Below are 18844 nucleotides of genomic sequence, written 5' to 3'. Positions count from 1 at the left end.
CTTCGCGATAGAGCCCTGAGTTGGGCGGAATCATTTATCGATGAGACCAGCATACTTGACCTTAGTTACGCTGACTTCCTCACCCAGTTCAAAAGAACTTTTTCCTCCTCGTTAAGTGAGGAGGAGGCAGCGAAGAGGCTGTGGGCGTTGAAACAGGGAAGTCGATCGGTGGCCGATTACGCGGTTGATTTCCGAACCCTGGCTGCGCCGTCGGGTTGGAACGCTCTCGCTCTTAAAGCGGCGTTTCTAAATGGTCTTTCTGAGAGACTTAAAGACGAACTCGCAAGTCGGGACAAGCCCCAAAGCCTGGAGGATGTAATCGAACTAGCGGTACGGGTAGACGATCGGCTCCGGGAGAGAGCTCGAGAAAGGCGGAGTCAGGCTCCACCTCAGGTGCTGCAGCTCGCAGCTCCTGCTGAGATTACGTCATCTAGACCTCGTCCAGTTCCCTCAGCATGCCAATCAGCAGAAGAACCGATGCAACTAGGAAACACCAAACTAACTCCTGAGGAGAGGGACAGACGTATGAGAGCTAAACAGTGCCTTTACTGCGGTGCTTACGGGCACTTCCGGTTAACCTGCCCTGTTCGCCCAAAAGATTTTGCCCGCCAGTAGTCCAGGGGATCCTGGCGGGCGCCTGTTCAGAAAACCCCCCTCTTCAGTTAACTTTACAATCTGTGATTTGCTTCCAGGAATCAGAACATCCAGTTGCTGCCCTTGTTGATTCAGGTTCTGAGCAGAGCCTAATTGACCCAGCTTTAGTTAAGAAATTGCACATTCCAGTTCGTTTACTAACCTCCCCTATCTCAGTTGCAGCACTGGATGGCAGCCCCTTAGCCACTATTACTCATCAGACTATTCCCCTAAAATTTATTGTTTCTGGCAATCGTCATGAAAACATTTCTTTTTTTATTTTTCCCACCAGATTTTCACCTGTAGTTTTAGGTTACCCTTGGCTGACCGCTCATGATCCGCACATAAATTGGAAGGAGTCTCGGGTTGAGACATAGAGTTCCAGTTGCCTGGCTTCATGCCTCCACTCTGCTCTTCCTCGTTCCTCTGTTGATCCTGTCTCCTCCGAGGTTCCCCCTGATCTGTCTCTTGTTCCTTCCGAGTACCTAGACCTCCAGCGTGTTTTTAGCAAAGACTTAGCCTTGAGTCTCCCGCCTCATCGTCCCTACGATTGCCCCATTGACCTCCTTCCTGGGGCTCCCCTGCCGTCTGCTCGTCTTTATAAGTTGTCCCGTTCTGAACAGGATGCCATGGAAAAATACGTTGCAGAATCACTCAAAGCGGGTATAATACGCCCTTCATCCTCCCCGGTTGGGGCAGGATTTTTCTTTGTTGCTAAAAAGGATAAGTCACTACGTCCCTGTATAGATTATCGGGGCCTCAACCAGATAACAGTTAAGAACAAATATTCGTTACCCCTGTTGGCCTCAGCTTTTGAGACAGTTAGGGGCGCCACTGTCTTCACCAAACTCGACCTTCGCAATGCCTACCATCTGGTCCGTATCCGTGAGGGGGATGAGTGGAAGAGCCTTTAAGACTCCACTCGGCCACTTTGAGTACCTGGTCATGCCGTTCGGCCTTACCAATGCCCCAGCCATATTCCAAGCCCTTATTAATGATGTTCTCAGAGACTTCATCAACCACTTTGTTTTTGTTTATCTTGATGACATCCTTATTTTCTCTAAAGAACTCAGCCAACACCAGCAGCATGTTCGCCAGGTCCTCCAAAGACTCATGGAGAACCGCCTGTTTGTCAAGGCAGAGAAATGCGAGTTCCACCGAAAGTCCATCAGTTTCCTTGGTTTCATCTTCGAGGGTGGACAGGTGAAGACCGACCCAGCTAAGATCAAGGCTGTGGAGGACTGGCCTACACCTAGGTCCCGGAAGGACATCCAACGCTTCCTGGGGTTTGCTAACTTTTACCGTGTCTTTATTAAGAACTTCAGTGTTATTGCCTCACCCCTTTCTGCACTCACCTCCACCAAACAGACTTTTTCCTGGACACCTGCTGCAGAAAAGGCCTTCCAATTCCTCAAGGGGAGGTTCTCTCAGGCCCCTATCCTCACATATCCCGACCCAAAGGCTCAGTTCACTCTGGAGGTTGACGCCTCGGACTCCGGAGCTGGGGCCGTTTTGTCACAAATGTCTACCTCTGATGGAAAGCTTCACCCTTGTGCCTTTTTTTCTAGGCGTTTTTCCCCTGCTGAGAGAAACTATGATGTGGGAGACCGTGAACTTCTAGCTATAAAGCTGGCTCTGGAGGAGTGGCGTCACTGGCTGGAGGGAACAGAGTTACCCATCATAATCTGGACAGATCATAAGAATCTTTCATACATCCAATCCGCAAAACGACTCAACCCCCGCCAAAGCCGCTGGGCATTGTTCTTCTCACGCTTCCATTTCACTATTACCTACCGCCCAGGTTCCAAGAACGTCAAGCCTGACGCACTATCCCGACAGTTCTCCACCACCTCAGAGTCCATGGATCCTGAACCCATCATTCCCACGTCCTGTGTCGTTGGTGCCCTCACCTGGGAACTGGAGAGAAGGGTCAGACGGGCACAGGAGATCGAGCCAGACCCTGGAGGTGGTCCTCCCCGACGATTGTATGTACCATCTGCTGTACGCTCCCTAGTGCTCCGCTGGGGACACTCCTCCAAGTTCTCTGGCCACCCGGGCTCCAGCCGCACCATCGCTCTTCTCAGACGATACTTCTGGTGGCCGTCTCTAAACAAGGACGTGTCAGAGTTTGTCTCGGCATGCTCCATCTGCGCCCGCAACAAGGGGTCCTGCAGACCGCCTGCTGGTCTCCTCCAACCTCTGCCAACACCCAGTCGTCCTTGGTCTCACATCGCTCTGGATTTCATCACCGGGCTCCCCCCGTCCAGCCACAAAACTGTCATCCTCTCCATCATCGATAGGTTCTCCAAGGCTTGCCACCTGGTTGCTCTCACCAAACTTCCCTCTGCTCTCCAGACTGCCGGGTTATTGGTCAACCATGTGTTCAAACTCCATGGTCTCCCAGTTGAAATCATCTCTGACCGTGGCCCACAATTCATTTCCCAGGTCTGGCGTGACTTCTGCCAATGCTTAGGGTCTAAGGTTTCTCTCTCTTCTGGTTTTCATCCCCAGTCCAATGGGCAGTGTGAGAGACTCAACCAGGAGGTTGAGAACACCCTTCGCTGCCTCTGCTCCCACAATCCCACCACCTGGAGTCGGCATCTCCCCTGGGTTGAATACTGCCACAATTCGTATATATCAGCTGCCACTGGATTGTCCCCTTTCGAGGCATCCCTAGGATACCATCCCTCTCTTCTCCCCTCTTCATTCCCAGATTCAGCTCTTCCATCCGTCAGGTCACACCTCAATCGATGCCGTAAAGTTTGGGATCAGACTAAGGCCGCCCTGGAGCGCACGTCTGCCCAAAACAAGAGGTACGCTGATCGCAAGCGCCTATCGGCACCTACTTACACCCCTGGGCAGGAGGTGTGGCTATCTTCCAAAGACTTCCCTTTAAAGGCTTTGTCGAAGAAGCTGGGTCCTAAGTTTCTTGGCCCTTTCAAGATCGACCGCATTATCAGTCCCACAGCAGTCAGACTCAAGCTCCCAACTCATCTCCGTGTTCACCCTACCTTCCATGTTTCCCAGATTAAACCTGTATTTTCCAGTCCATTGTCCCCTCCTTCCAGGCCCCCTCCACCCGCCCGGATTATTGATGGTCATCCCGCCTTCACAGTGGACCGTATTGTGGCGTCCAGGCCGCGTGGTCGCGGTCTCCAGTACCTGGTGGACTGGGCTGGTTACGGGCCGGAAGAACGTTCCTGGGTTCCGCGCTCCTTCATTTGGGACCCGGACCTCATCTCTGCCTTTGAGGCATCATCTTCCGGACGGCCGCCAGGGGGCGTCCGTTAGAGGGGGGGTGCTGTCATGCTGCAGGTCTGGTGTCTGTGTCTCTCTCTTCTCTGCAGGGTGTGATGGGCAGGTGCAGCTCATCTCGGTTAATTTTGGAGCCTACTTAAGGAGCTGGGACCAGGAGGAGGGCGTCAGTTCTTTCTCGCTACCAGCGTGGTATATGACCGACCAGCTTCCTAGATTTGTGTTCAAACCTGATCTAATCCTGTGTCTCTGTTTTTCCCTCCTAGCCACCAACCCAGCCAGTTTGCCGCAGCCCTCCTCCAGGAGCCCACCTGCCTGTCCACCCTCCTACAAACCATCACCTGAGGAGTGCAGAGTCAGTTGCCCCTGGACCCTGGACACATCCTTCCTAGCTCAAGACAACCTCAAGCCCCGTGAGTTCAGCATCCTCCGCCTTCCCTCCACCTCAGACCAGTTGTTCACCACCACCCATCTTTTCCCTAGGCTGTACCAGGAAGATCCTGCCAGACTCCATTTTCTGTTCCCTGTTTCAATAAACATTTTCTTAAACTGATCTAACTGTCTCCGTGGTTGCCCTGATTCAGAGTCGTTCTTCTCACATCATGACACAAGGGGGCAACAGAAAGTGACTCAAGACTGCTTACGGTAAATATAACACAAATGGAAAATGAACCAAAGATCAACAAAACAGAATGACTTAGATTCCGAAAACTCAAAGTCCAAAAAGGGAGAACCATAAATGGGCCCTGGACTGGGAATAGGTAACTAATAAAAACTGGGTCACATATTGAAAAAAACATTTGTTTTTTGTTTTTTTTAAAAAAAGGTAAATTTATTATAAAAAATTGAAAACAAGCTCTATGCTAAATAAACTATTTATAGAAAACAAACTTCTCTCACTTCCTACTCTACTGCCACCCCTATTTGGATGGCATTATCATGGAAACCTACCACTGCCTTCCACTTTAGCTTAAGTGTTTAAGCAATTTGAACTATTCGGAATGATCCTTAGGCTGATTATGGAATCTGACCATTTTTAGCTGCTATTCCTTCACCTTTTTTTGCCACAACGAGCACTATCCTGTGTAGGAAAGGACTGCTCTGCTGTGCTGAATCTGGAAAGCCTTAGAGTCTAAGGCTTAGACCATCTTGACATTATTATAAAAAAAAAAAAAACTTAGTAACAAACTAGGTGTTAAAGATTCAGTCAACCTATTGCACTCTAATAACAGTATTTATAATTATAATGAGTGTAAATCAGCATAGGTGTTGGAGTTGAAATATTTGAAAGCCATACAGTGCAACTTTTACTCTATATGGTGTTATTGCCTGTTTTTTCTTCTTGAGTTTGACACTAATATGAGTAAAATTATCTCTGAAAAGTGGACTCTAGCTATAGAGCACATTTCATTCTAATTTAGAGTGTATATTTAACTCTATAAGTGTTAAGTGACACCTTTTTTTTACTGTGTAGTCAAAACAAGGACTACTGCCTTCAAAAAATATATATATTTTTATAAACTCATTGAGTTATGCGACTTCTGAAACATTGAGAACAGCAACAGTAATTTAATCTTCAAAATCCAAACTCTTTTAAGTCTTTTAAGTCATCTGTGTCTGGTTAAATTTTTTATTTTTTTTCACAATGAAGGAAAAAGACTTCAAATAGGCGCTGAAAACAACAGCTTCAGGCAATGCAAATTACTAAGCATCAACTAAACGCCAAGCGGACTCTGATTTTAAACTTCTTGATCTGAAAGCCACTAACACATTGTGATGAAAGTGTTTTTCTCTAACAAGAGCAATCATATTTGATTTATCTATTCTCCTCCTCTCCCACAAGAACTTTGTGATAGCTGATACATCCCATTTGAAGAACCTCTCTCATTAGATTGGATCTGGAGAGGGAAAACAAATTGCATGCAAAACAAGCTGTGTCTCTTTTGTAATGAATTATGCTGCACATCAGGCATGGTTTCTGGAGTCCCGAACCCCAGACGTCAACTCCTCGCATCTCCAGCCAATTGTGAATTGCTGCCATTGACTTGTCTGAATTTGCAAAATAAGCAACCTTTTAATTCGTCTAAGTTAAGATGCAGATCCTTGGCCTTCAGACTGCTCAGTCTGTCTACAGTGACAGCTCAGGGATCTGGATGCTGGCTACCCATTTAATCCTGTCAATCTGCTGTTGGACTGCACTGAACTCAGGACAAGAAGTTCTCTGTAATTAAGGTTTTTTATAATTTAAAATCAGAAAAATTTAAAATAAATGAATATGTACATTTTTTAATAACAGGGTGCAGTTTTCAGCAGGCACGTGCAGAGGGGGGGGGGGGCTAAGGGGGCTTGAGCACCTGCCCCTTTTGCTCCATGATCCCAATGTGCCCTTTTGGTCCCTTTTTTTTTTTTTTTTTTTTATTTGACACATGTACTGAAATTATTATTATTATATTTTTTTTTTGGCAAGAAAAACAATACAATAAGCCCTCCGGTCACATTGTTACCTTTGACCTTTTGCCGGTGACGACACACTTGCCTCTCGCACAGTCAGATAAGGCGGCTAACTGCGGAGCTAAAGGTAGCGAATATTCCACATTACACAGTGGCCGCTGCTCATTTGGCCCTAAGCAAGATCAACCATGATCGGACGGATGGCTATGTCTTCAGTCTGCACCGCCTCTCCAATGTCAACCTGAATAGACATGTAAGTGAAACCAAATGAGCCCCATGGATGATGCAGTATTGTTTGATCTAAAACACTGTTTACTCTTTGCTTTTAGTCTTTTACATTGAAAATTATGTTTTTTAATTCACAAAAAACTGTTCTGTAATGATTACAGAACAGTTTTTTTGTGAATTAAAAACATAATTTTTGGTGAAAATACTGGAGTAGGCTTCCTACTTGTCAGACAACGGAAAACTTTGAACGTTGTATAATTTCTCTACTTTAGCAAAGAGTAGCGGTTTAAACGGAGGAAAGTAGTTCTTTCTCTGAAGAACTACTGAGCGGGAGGAGACAGCCAGGTGAGGAAAAGCTGTTCTTATCTATCGATTCAGTATTTTTATCACACAGACAATACAGGTGCTGGTCATAAAATTAGAATATCATGAAAAAGTAGATTGATTTCAGTAATTCCATTTAAAAAGTGAAACTTGTATATTATATTCATACATTACATACAAACTCATATATTTCAGATGTTTATTTTGTTTAATTTTAATGATTACAAATGACAACAAATGAAAATCTCAAATTCATCACATCAGAAAATTAGAATATTGTGAAAAGGTTCAAAATTGATGGCCCCTGGTGCCACACTCTAATCAGCTAATTAACTCAAACCACCTGCAAAAGCCTTTAAATGGTCTTTCAGTCTAGTTCTATAGGCTACACAATCATGGGGAAGACTGCTGACTTGACAGTTGTCCAAAAGACGACCATCGACACCTTGCACAAGGAGGGCAAGACACAAAAGGTCATCGCTAAAGAGGCTGGCTGTTCACAGAGCTCAGTGTCCAAGCACATTAATAGAGAGGCGAAGGGAAGGAAAAGATGTGGTCGAAAAAAGTGTACAAGCAAGAGAGATAACCGCACCCTGGAAAGGATTGTGAAACAAAACCCATTCAAAAATGTGGGGGAGATTCACAAAGAGTGGACTGCAGCTGGAGTGAGTGCTTCAAGAACCACCACACACAGACGTATGAAAGACATGGGTTTCTGCTGTCGCATTCCTTGTGTCAAGCCACTCTTGAACCACAGACAGCGTCAGAAGCGTCTTGCCTGGGCTAAAGAGAAACAGGACTGGACTGCTGGTGAGTGGTCCAAAGTCATGTTCTCTGATGAAAGTAAATTTTGCATTTCCTTTGGAAATCAAGGTCCCAGAGTCTGGAGGAAAAGAAGAGAGGCACTTCATCCACGTTGCTTGAAGTCCAGTGTAAAGTTTCCACAGTCAGTGATGGTTTGGGGTGCCATGTCATCTGCTGGTGTTGGTCCATTGTGTTTTCTGAGGTCCAGGGTCAACGCAGCCACATACCAGGAAGTTTTAGAGCACTTCATGCTTCCTGCAGCTGACCAACTTTTTGGAGATGCAGATTTCATTTTCCAACAGGACTTGGCACCTGCACACAGTGCCAAAGCTACCAGTACCTGGTTGAAGGACCATGGTATCCCTGTTCTTAATTGGCCAGCAAACTCTCCTGACCTTAACCCCATAGAAAATCTATGGGGTATTGTGAAGAAGAAGATGCAATACACCAGACCCAACAATTCAGAAGAGCTAAAAGCCACTATTAGAGCAACCTGGGCTATCATAACACCTGAGCAGTGCCACAGACTGATCGACTCCATGCCACGCCGCATTGCTGCAGTAATACAGGCCAAAGGAGGCCCAACTAAATACTGAGTGCTGTACATGCTCATACTTTTCATGTTCATACTTTTCAGTTGGCCAACATTTCTATAAATCCTTTGTTTTTATTGGTCTTCAGTAATATTCTAATTTTCTGATATGATGAATTTGAGATTTTCATTTGTTGTCATTTGTAATCATCAAAATTAAACAAAATAAACATCTGAAATATATGAGTTTGTATGTAATGTATGAATATAATATACAAGTTTCACTTTTTAAATGGAATTACTGAAATCAATCTACTTTTTCATGATATTCTAATTTTATGACCAGCACCTGTAGGCTGTTGTTCTTGTGCTATGAGCTAGCTGCTAGCTAATGACTTTGCTAGCAAAGCAAGATAACTAAAAAGCTTCCCTGTGTCGTTAATGATAGCAGGACATTCTTCAGTATTACTTATGCAATAGGGGCACATCGCCCGTCAAAAACCTATCATCTCCATAATGGATGTATGTCTGATTTTCTAATTTCCTTTGCTGCATGATGTACATTTCATTTATTCTAGCGTTAGGTAAATGTATCTTAAAGGAGAACTCATCCAGAACTACCATGATAGATATATGATAGATATAATGTATGAAGCTGGTGAAAACAAAACTGCGCAGCTTATGCAAGGAGGATCGGTTGTCAGACCTTCTTTTGTTGGCAATCGAGAAGGATGTGCCAATCATTCACAGTGAGGTCATTAACATTTTTAAAGACATGGCTAACAGAAAACTGCTGCTGTGAACAAAAGAGAACAAAAATAGAAAAAATGCTTAAAAGTTGGAAATTTGTTTTTAAACAGTTAAATCACCATGACGGAAAATAAGTTTTTGGATCATAATCTTGGATTTAGTTTGGGGGAAAAAGAAAGGCAAGAGACTGAAATAAATAAGACATTGACCTTCACTCAACACAGAAAAGATGAGACAATGAGGAAAAAAAGAAAAGAGACACTGACAAGAAAAAACGAAGAGGAAAGATTGAAGAAAATGTATATAGGTACTTACAAAATACACTAAGACACAAACAGAGTAGGCTTTTCTCATGGTGACATGCATTAATAAAATGTTTGCTTTGTTCTTTTTTTTCTGTAGTTCTAGTTAAAGTTTGATGCAGCAGCTCTGCTTTTCTGAATGGACCGTCTCCATCTCCACTGTCAGTACAGCAAACCAGGCAGACATTCTTTTTTATAGATTACAGTACACTAAAAGGTTGCATTGTGCCCTTGTATGCATTTTTAACAGTTTAATTCTGTAAAGACAAAATATGTCTGGTGGTCCAGCTCTGATTTACATATTTGGCTAAATTGCAGGTTTGAATATTGTAATACTTTCCTATAACAAAATAGACCTGCAGAAAGAAATTACTAATAAAATATTTTACATATGCATAGTTCTATGTTCTATGTAGAGATTTCCCTTAGCTTTGATTGTATGTCTCACAATTTTGTAATTTATCATTGTTCATTAAACTCTGAAAGCTATGTGACTTTGTTAATATTCTGTCCTAAAATGCGATAAGATGTGCCCTTTTTTTTTTTTTTTGAGCACCTGCCCCTTTAGTGGTCTCTGCACGGCCCTGGTTTTCAGTGATATTGAACCATTAATTGTATTCTACTCATGAGAGATTTGGTTGTGGAGGTAAATCCAGAAGAAACTCCTCCCAAGCATCAGGGGAAACATGGTATTCTCAGGGCAAAGGGCTATGAAGTGTTTCAAACAGGTTCCAGGTCTGCATCTGGATTTCCTTTTTCAGATCAGCAGCCTTTGAGTACCTGACAAACTTCCTCTACCCTCACTCTCAGATCTAGATGCTAAAACTCAGAAAAAATGTTTGCTCTCGGCTTCTGTACCTTTTAGGATTGATCATTAGGTGTGACCATCTTATCAGTGCAACATATATGAACTCTTCCGTAGCACTCATCCCTTCAGCACCGCCTTAACCTCCATAATTTATGTTTGCCATTTTCTCTTTATAAAGTTAATTAGAGTTTTTTTTAAAGGTGTTATTATTCTAAATGGCAAAGTTGCTGACCTTGTCTATAAGCCTTAGTTTCAGCACCCAGTAAGGGGAAACACATTTCTGCTCCTGTTTCGTGTTCTTTTGGTTGTGATCCACATCTAATGATTTTATCCAGTGTTAAAATTCCTATAAGTTGCTTGCATCAAGGCAAAGCAAATTAATCGACTGCAAGAATGATTTTTTTCTCTTGGCAGGGGGGTTGGGCTTTATAATTTGAAACTCTCATGAGAAGAAAATCAAAGGCTAATGAGGAACAGCTTTTGACCGCTCTTGCGGTCTTCATAATGGATGAGGTTGCATTGTTTCACATTGCGTTTCTACTCAATTATATATTAATGAGCTTCCCAATAACTGGCTGTTGGATTCCTCCGAGGCTTTAAACCTGCTCTGTGTTCTACGGGGAATGAAAGTAATAACTGCCAGGTGCAAATAAAAGTAAGATATAATGCTATGCATACCAACTGTGAAAAAAAGTAAAAAAAAAAAGAAATATGTAAAAAAAAAAGAAAAGGTTAAACACAAATATATCCTTTTCATATCATTCACAAGGTCCGATTGTGAAATGATTATATTGTTCTATGTTAAAACACTGGTGGGGCATCTATTATTTATTTAATCATTGTAAGGACAACTCGATGGACACATTAATTTTCCCCTTTTTTTACATTTATTCAGATTTTCTTTTGTATATCTGAGGATATTTTCCACAAAAAACATTGTCAGGTATAATTAGTTTATGGCAACATAATTCAAAATCTATTTCTTATTAATAATTAAAGCATCATGAGTTGTATGTTTTTCCAATTCCTTTAGGTTATGGCTACAATCCGAAAAGGTTACTGTTCAGTAGTTTGATTGTTTTTATCCCATGTGTTAATTTATGTCTGTCTTATTTTATTAGCATTGTTTATTGTATTTTCTTTCAATTTTTCCTATTGATGTGATCAGCACATTGGTCAACAAGTTGCTGTTTTTGAATACGCTTTATAAATAAATTGGATTGGTTTTGGATTGATTGAGAGTATAGGCCTGCTTCTGCAGTAAAAATAGTTTACCATGCTGATAGCTTGCTCTGTGTTTACACTTTGAAGCTTTCCCTCTCTATTTCTTTTCCTGAGAAGAGATCACTCTGGACAACTTTTTAAATGACATTTAATATTATGTCTGTATTAAATAACCATAAGACATGACAACAGAACTTGACACTAATAGTAATCTTACTCAGACCAGGGAATTTACCAAGGATTGCAGAAGGCAATGCTTCCCAACATCTCATGAAGGGGCCACAATTCAAAGTTAAAGAAGCATTTTATTTTGTTCTACATGGAAATTCTGAAAAATCACTATAACTTGCATACTCCTGGTTAGCTTTCTAATAAAATCTTGAGAGAAAATAAAATCATCCTTGAGTAAAACCACCGAAAGTATAACACTGCCATCTTGTGGCTACAAGCAGCTATCACTTCAACCCATGTGATGCAGCCTTCACAGGCTGACTATGAAGAGCTGCTCCTGCACTTTTAAAACAGATGTCCTTTGCAGAGTTGTTGTTTTTTTCGTTTTTTTATATATATATCCAAATAATAAGATTAGTTGGATATATATAAAAAATTGAAACTATGAAATTGCAACTATCAACTAATAAATGAAACAATCATGTTTTATTATATCATGTTTAATCGAGTCTTACTTTATATTTCAACCCATTTTCTTCTTGAAGCACGCTATATCAAAGAGTTAACTCACTTATATTTCTGGATTGCCTTATATAAATGTAAATAGTTTAACAAATAGTATTTTGCAAGAGAAAATATGGAAATAAAATAAATTAAATGTTCTCAATAACTCTCTGCTGCCCCCAGGAGGTTAACAGTTGGTATGTTACATACATGTGATTGTAGAAGAAAACTAACTCTGCACTAAAGATAATTACAGGGGCTCAGAATTTATTTATTTATTTACTTTGTTGTTGTTGTTTTTTACAATGTTGGTATAAAGGTTGTTCCTTGCATGATATTTTAACTCGCATATAATACATGAAGTTGGCTTCCCCCAGTAACGATGATGAAAAACGGAACTATTCAGAGTTTTCTTCAAATTTCTTGTTGATTCAAACCAAAAATTAGAAGAAAAAAAAAACAGTTAGTGATGAATTCAATCCCTGCTTTGTCAGTAGTATCATAACCTTTGACATACAGTAGCGTTGCGTAGAGATGTAGCAGATCAGACGCGCGCTTTGGACCATTTTAACATAACACACGTGTCTCTGTATGATTTTTAAACCTGTTCTAAAAAGAAATGAATAAATGAGCATGAAAATGCAATTAAAAAAAATAAAACAAATTATTACTACCATTAATATAATAAAATTAGTAACACGTTTAAGTTATTACCTTATGAATTTAAATGTTAAGTTCAATCTGTAAACACAATTAGAAAGAGATTCAACTCTTTTCATCAGAAAGTTTTGCATGTTCGTGTTCTTTTTTACTTTTCAGGAACAGCTTTGTTGTTTTACAAACAATTTGATCAAATTATTAGGCATATGCTTAATAGCTAGTTTTACATGAATGAGTGCAGCCAACCTTGTAAAAAGTTAAATTGGCCTATAGGCGGTGAGGCTTCGTGTTTTTTTTTTTTTAATCTTTTTTAAATGTATTTATATATATATATATATATATATATATATATATATATATATATATATATATATATATATATATATATATATATATATATATATATATTTATTCACGCCTCTGCTTATTGCTTTAACTTTAATAGGAATATGTGGTGATAAAACATGGGTTAACATTTAGATGGAGTTCCAGGGCCCATTTCCCGTTAGTTTTTAGAAGGATTTAGTTTTATTCCCTCATAGTTTTAGGCTATATTAGTTATTTCGTTTACAGAGATATTCATCTCCAGGGAGAGTTTGCCAATTGGGCGTAATTTAAAATTAAAACCTTTTTTCTTACTTTTTTTTTTTTTTTTTTTTTTTTTTTTTTTTTTTTTGCAGTTTTTTTGGTTTTTTTTTTTTTTAGCAATAATAAAGGGTTTTTTTTTTTTTTTTTTTTTTTTTTTTTTTGCAGTTTTGATGGTTTTATTTTGTTTTAGCAATAATCAAGGGAGTTTTTATTTCTTTTTTTAAAAGTCTTTTTTAACCTTTCCCCAGTGAAGATTTAAATTGATGCTTAAGTTTTAAATTGCAAACCGTCGGCTAGCGCATATAATTATTTGTCAAATTCATTTCAAATGGTTGAGGAAAAAAAAAAAAAAGAAAAAGCGTTATCTTTTTCTACTTTTTTTTTTTTTTTTTTAGATATTAATTTTTTTCCTTCAATTATTTTGGGCCGTTTCCTTCCTATCACAAGCAAATGAAATCACATAAATTAAACTTGGGGAGAAGAGAAGGCCTTGTGAGGGGCTGGAGGTTGCGGATTGGATTCCAAGGGGGGCAGAGGGTTAACTGAGGGGGCTTGCGTGACAAGAGGAGGGAAAACGGGAGCCCTGTTCTGCAGAAATGTTTTCTGAAGGCAACTGAACTTCAGGCTGTGAGGAACCAACAACCCGTCATAAAGCCCCAGTTCAACGACCACGAGGTTTTATTATTATTATTATTATTATTATTATTATTATTATTATTATTATTATTATTATTATTATTATTATTATTATTATTATTATTATTATTATTATGTGCCAGCCATGATTTATCTATATAAGATTATCACAGAGGAAAACCTATTTTAAATTTTATTGAAAATCCAAAGAATGCATTGATCACTGTGAATGAATTTTATATTTTATTTTAGTTTTGTTCAATGTGATTCAAAGCTGAAAGGTTTTCCACCCAATACTATATATGTACTTTTAATGTATGTGTGTGTGTTTGTGTCTGTGTGTGTATTGGTTTTTATTTTCTAATATGCACAAATTAATAAACATAATCAGTTATGTCTCACTGAAATAAACATTTTTAACTTTCAGGCCAATTTTTTTTTATTTATTCATCTTTTTTTTATTAATAATAAATTCCTTGTCTTCTTAAAAAGTCAAAAACTCTGTTGCTTAATTTTCTTTTTCGAGATTGCATCACTTTTAGCAAAGGTCTATATTTGTTTGTTTTTTTTTCATTTCCTCCTTGGTTTAACTTAAATTTAAATTAACAAGTCCTACATATTTTGTTTATTTTCACATTGTATGGACAGGTATTTCTTGAAGCAATATTTACAACAAATATACCATCTGAAAAAAATCAACAAATAGGCTTTATTTCTTTCAAACTTTCCTCACTAGGTAGAATTCAGTGACAGGAGGAAACATTCTAAGAGGCTCTAACAGGCGTGTGCTGGTAGCGATCTTTTGGGGCCATGATTTATTGAGAAATATAGACCTAGATTGTAAGCTAATATGACAGAAGTGCTTTGACCTCAGGGGGAGGAGGCTGTGCTCTCTCTGTGATGGCACTTTGAGTTTTCTAGGCCCGGTTCTCACGCGATTCCTCGATCTGAGGGGTTTTCAGCACAGTGTCCCTGTTGTTTTTATCTACCGCTGATTGGTTTGTGTTGTTTTTATGTAGTAACAACATGAACTGAACCGCCCAGGGTCAGGCTAAGTCCACCTTAAAAATAGTGAAAGAAGGCTTGGAAGCTCTATTATGGGAACTTAAAATGTTTTCACTCTAGTTCTTATCCACACATCTTTCCATATTCCCCTGTAGGCTGCCTTGACCTTTTGATCCAGTCTTTTAGGCCCAGATACACAGATGGCAGGGAGGCTGATGTTTTCATTGATCTGATGATCCATAAACCTACTTATTGTTGTTCTCCATCACAAATGCCCCTTCATCAACCCACAGGAATGCAACCTGCTTCATGTGCAATGCAAAGTGAAGTCCTCACTATTCCCACATGATTCATGATCACTATATGGAGTCATGCTTTCTGCAAAAGTGGACGGACATCATGTAGAAATAGGTCAATGAAAGTGGTTTGAAGCACAGCATGAGTTTTAAGCATCAGTCATTTCCTTTCCTATGTGCTGAACTGACAGCTCGGTTCTAAGAGGGGTTAATTTGGAGTGCAGGGGTTAAACAGACAGCCACTGATAGTTTGTTTCAGCTCTGTCTCTCGCTTTTTAAAGTATTAATTGCAAAAGGTAAAAAATTTACAGTACAAGCAACAATATCAGCCTTTTTAGGTTTTTGTGATTTTATTTCTCTGAAAGAAGTAGTTCACAGTGAATCAGGCTCATGATGCAGTGAGGTGAGAGCTAATGTGGATTAAGCAGGAAAAGTATGTGTCAGTCTCAGTGGCTGGGATATGCAGCGTTTTCTCAGTGTTTCTGAACAGCTTCAAACACACGACAGGCACTGTTTCATGTTAGGTAACAGGAGAAGCAAGCAGGTCTCTTTCAACACAGCACCCTCTCCTGACAACTTGGCATTTTTAAAACCATATCTGAAAGGTCCAGATTTTAAATTCTGTGATTTTCAAAGCCAAAAAATGAACAAAATAAAGGCAAAGAGGGCAATGGCTACAAGAAGAGGGTCTTAAAACCAGGCAGATCTGTCATTATAAGTCTCTTCTGCTCCATGTTGCATAAAGGGGCCTTTCTGGTTGACTGGCTCTGTTGAGATGTCTGAACCTCACTGACCTCATACTCTCTCTCATTCTGGGACATGGCTTTGACCCCAACAGCTAGTAATCACGACAGCAGACCATTAAAGAGCCCAAAAATAATGAAGTCGCCATGAGAAAATTAAAGGTCCCATATTATGCAAAATTCATATTATAAGTATATTTTAACAGGCATGTATTGAAGCCCATGATTTAGGTTCCCAAATGAAAAGAAAAAAATCAAAAAACTTTAACCTCTAGCATTGCCTTTATCAAGCTCTTAGCTAATATGTGCTCAAAATGTTCTATTTGAAAACTACGCTCTTTATGATGTCATAAGGGGAAAATAAGTTTATCCGGAGCGGTCTGTAGCAGCCCATTGGTCAAGCTACGGCTTCCTTCTTGTGCATGATTCAAGACTCCTAGGCTACTTTTAAAAATTCCCTCTGGTTGTCGTGGTTGTGGGTTGTGGTGGCGTGGCCTTCAAGAGGACGTAGGCATGGAAAGCCAAAATAATTTGTCCAGAGGAGGACTGAATAAGGAGATTTTTGGCACATTCTGTCTGCCTAATCTGATAAGAATCTTCCTGCTCAAATGATAAAAACATTTTTTATTTTGAAATGTAGAATAATATGGGAGCTTTATTATAATCCTATATCAAAATATGAAACAAGTCCATCCCATTTAAGATCAGAATCCAAGGATGGCATAAAGGAGATATTCTGTCTGTTTCAAATCCTTACAGGGAATTATGGTTGCTGAGCCCTCTGGGATCCCTTATTTGTGTTCTACACATACCCAGTGAATTATCTGTAAAACAAAAATCAAATGTTCTAAGGAATAATGTGGTTATGAAAAGGCGGAATCATGACATTGCACATGTAGAGTGTGCACACTAATGCATTGCTGAACAACTTTTTACTCAGTGCCTGCATTCAACCATCTCTAAATATATTACTTCTAAAAAACCTGATATGGTTTGAACTGAAATTTACATGAACCAGTAAGGTTTCTGAGAAATTTGTTCATTAGCCTACTTAAGCTAAAGCCACAGTTTTCAGTTATATTTAACAGGATTAAAGCAAATGCTAAGATCAAATTTATGTATAATGGTCCAAATAAACCTGAGCACTGGGCCAGCAAGTCCTTGAAGGCTTAAACAGTTTGAAATAAGTTTTTTTTTTTTTTTTTTCGCAAAAAAAAAAAAAAAAAAGACAGCCAAATTCAATTGTTTACTGAAAAAAATATTTGCCTTTGTTTAAACCACATTACATATTTCCAAACATATTTGGTGCATTGTGGGTGTGTAGCACCTTTTGACCAAAACATATTCCCTGTGTTTGTAAAATATTACCTGACAATAAAGTTTTGTTCTGATTCTAATTTGGAGAGCTGAAACTATACCAGCATGTTTCCCCCAGCATCACCTTACATGCAAATGTGCAACCATTTAACATAATACGCACTTTATGAAAGGAAAATTTAGTTTTGAATGCCGTAGTCAGAGTTTAGAAGGAGCTGAAGAGGCTTGAGGACAGGAGATTTTCTCTAATTAAAACTTTTGCAAGGCAGAGTGAGCAAACATTAAAAACGGTCATGATCTTGGTGCTGATGACTGGCTTGATTGCTCATTTCATTCTCCTGCTTTGCTCTGATCATTTTTCCATTACCACTCATCATATTCAGCTGTTCCAGCTTCTATTTAAACTGGTTGCTCCCAGTCATCAGTGCCAGATTATTCTTGAGCCTTCAGTGAGAGTCCGTTAGCATACCTGTTGTTGTTCTGATTGCCTGATCCTGAGCAGCTCTGCCCTCGGACCTACGAGCCTCCCAATTCCTGTTTCGGATTTGTTTTCCTGACATGTCTTCGGACTCCTGCTGGTTTCTGCCTGTGGACTGAACCTGGATCTGCCTCCTGACTTCGACCTGGATTTTCCCTCAGTACCTCTTGGGATCTCCGATCTTCTGGTGTGGACTCCTGTTAACCTCTTCGACACCGGCTTGGGCTTCACCTTCTGGAAACTCCTGCCTTCCTTCGTCTGATTGGAGCTACTCGTCAGCCGGTTTTGCATTCTTCAGGCTCCAGCTCCTGGAACTCTCTGGGCGGCATTCTCTGCGTGCTATTAGCCATCCGGCTGAATTCCACTGCTTCTTTTGGGCCCAGACTGAACTCTAAAACCGGGTTAGTGACTCACGCCCCACTAATCACCCTCTTTCAGATTTAAGTGGTCACTAACCTGAGTTTTCCCTCTACAGAGATTCTGGCCTTTGATGTAAACAGCATTATCTGGAATGTCAGATGCTGAAATTTTCTTAGTCTTGTTGTTTGGTTTGCCCTCAGGGTTGACAGGGGTAGGACTTACTTTAACCAGCATTTAAATCAGAGGCGAGTCAAACTTTGTCCTCAAATTAAATCCGTCTTAATGAGTTTTAACATCCTTTTGATCATAGACTCATTTTGTTATTGTTAGTATTTGCAAATATAAATTTTGCACTCCAATTCAAAGTCCCAAAAAATCATTGCAAAAATATCTCTATTGATCATATTGTTGAAATAGCATTTCAGATAAATATGACTTTTGAAAAATAATGAACGAGGGTCAGTTCCGTAGTCGTTTATGAAAAATTATTTTAGGTTATTGATAATTGTGGTTCTTTACATTAGTCACAAATACTATTAGCAGTTCTATGTTCTAAAATTGGACAACCAATGTAAAATATTCAGTGTGGATAACTTACTTTCAAAGCTCTATGGAGGTGTTAAACTACAAACGTTCTGTAGACTATTAGCTTCACAGGCGATTACTGTAAAGAGGCTTTGACAAAGTCACTTTAGTGCCGCAGTAGAGAACAACTGGGATTATGTTTTTAAAGAGGAACACGGTGTGTTGTTGTCTCATTAAAAAATTACAGCGT

At 39.8% G+C, this 18844-nt stretch overlaps 1 long non-coding RNA gene across 1 annotated transcript; it reads left to right on the top strand.

Annotated features, from left to right (window-relative positions):
* Positions 1–3984: 3984 nt before the first annotated feature.
* Positions 3985–4408, top strand: LOC119783417. The gene is made up of 3 exons (XR_005280790.1): positions 3985–4080; positions 4155–4301; positions 4372–4408. It is a non-coding gene; the product is annotated as an uncharacterized LOC119783417 (long non-coding RNA).
* Positions 4409–18844: the final 14436 nt, after the last annotated feature.

Source organism: Cyprinodon tularosa, unplaced genomic scaffold (assembly GCF_016077235.1).
Source record: "Cyprinodon tularosa strain WSP-4 unplaced genomic scaffold, ASM1607723v1 ctg204, whole genome shotgun sequence".
NCBI lineage: Eukaryota > Metazoa > Chordata > Actinopteri > Cyprinodontiformes > Cyprinodontidae > Cyprinodon > Cyprinodon tularosa.
This window is presented reverse-complemented; position numbering and strand designations above follow the sequence as displayed.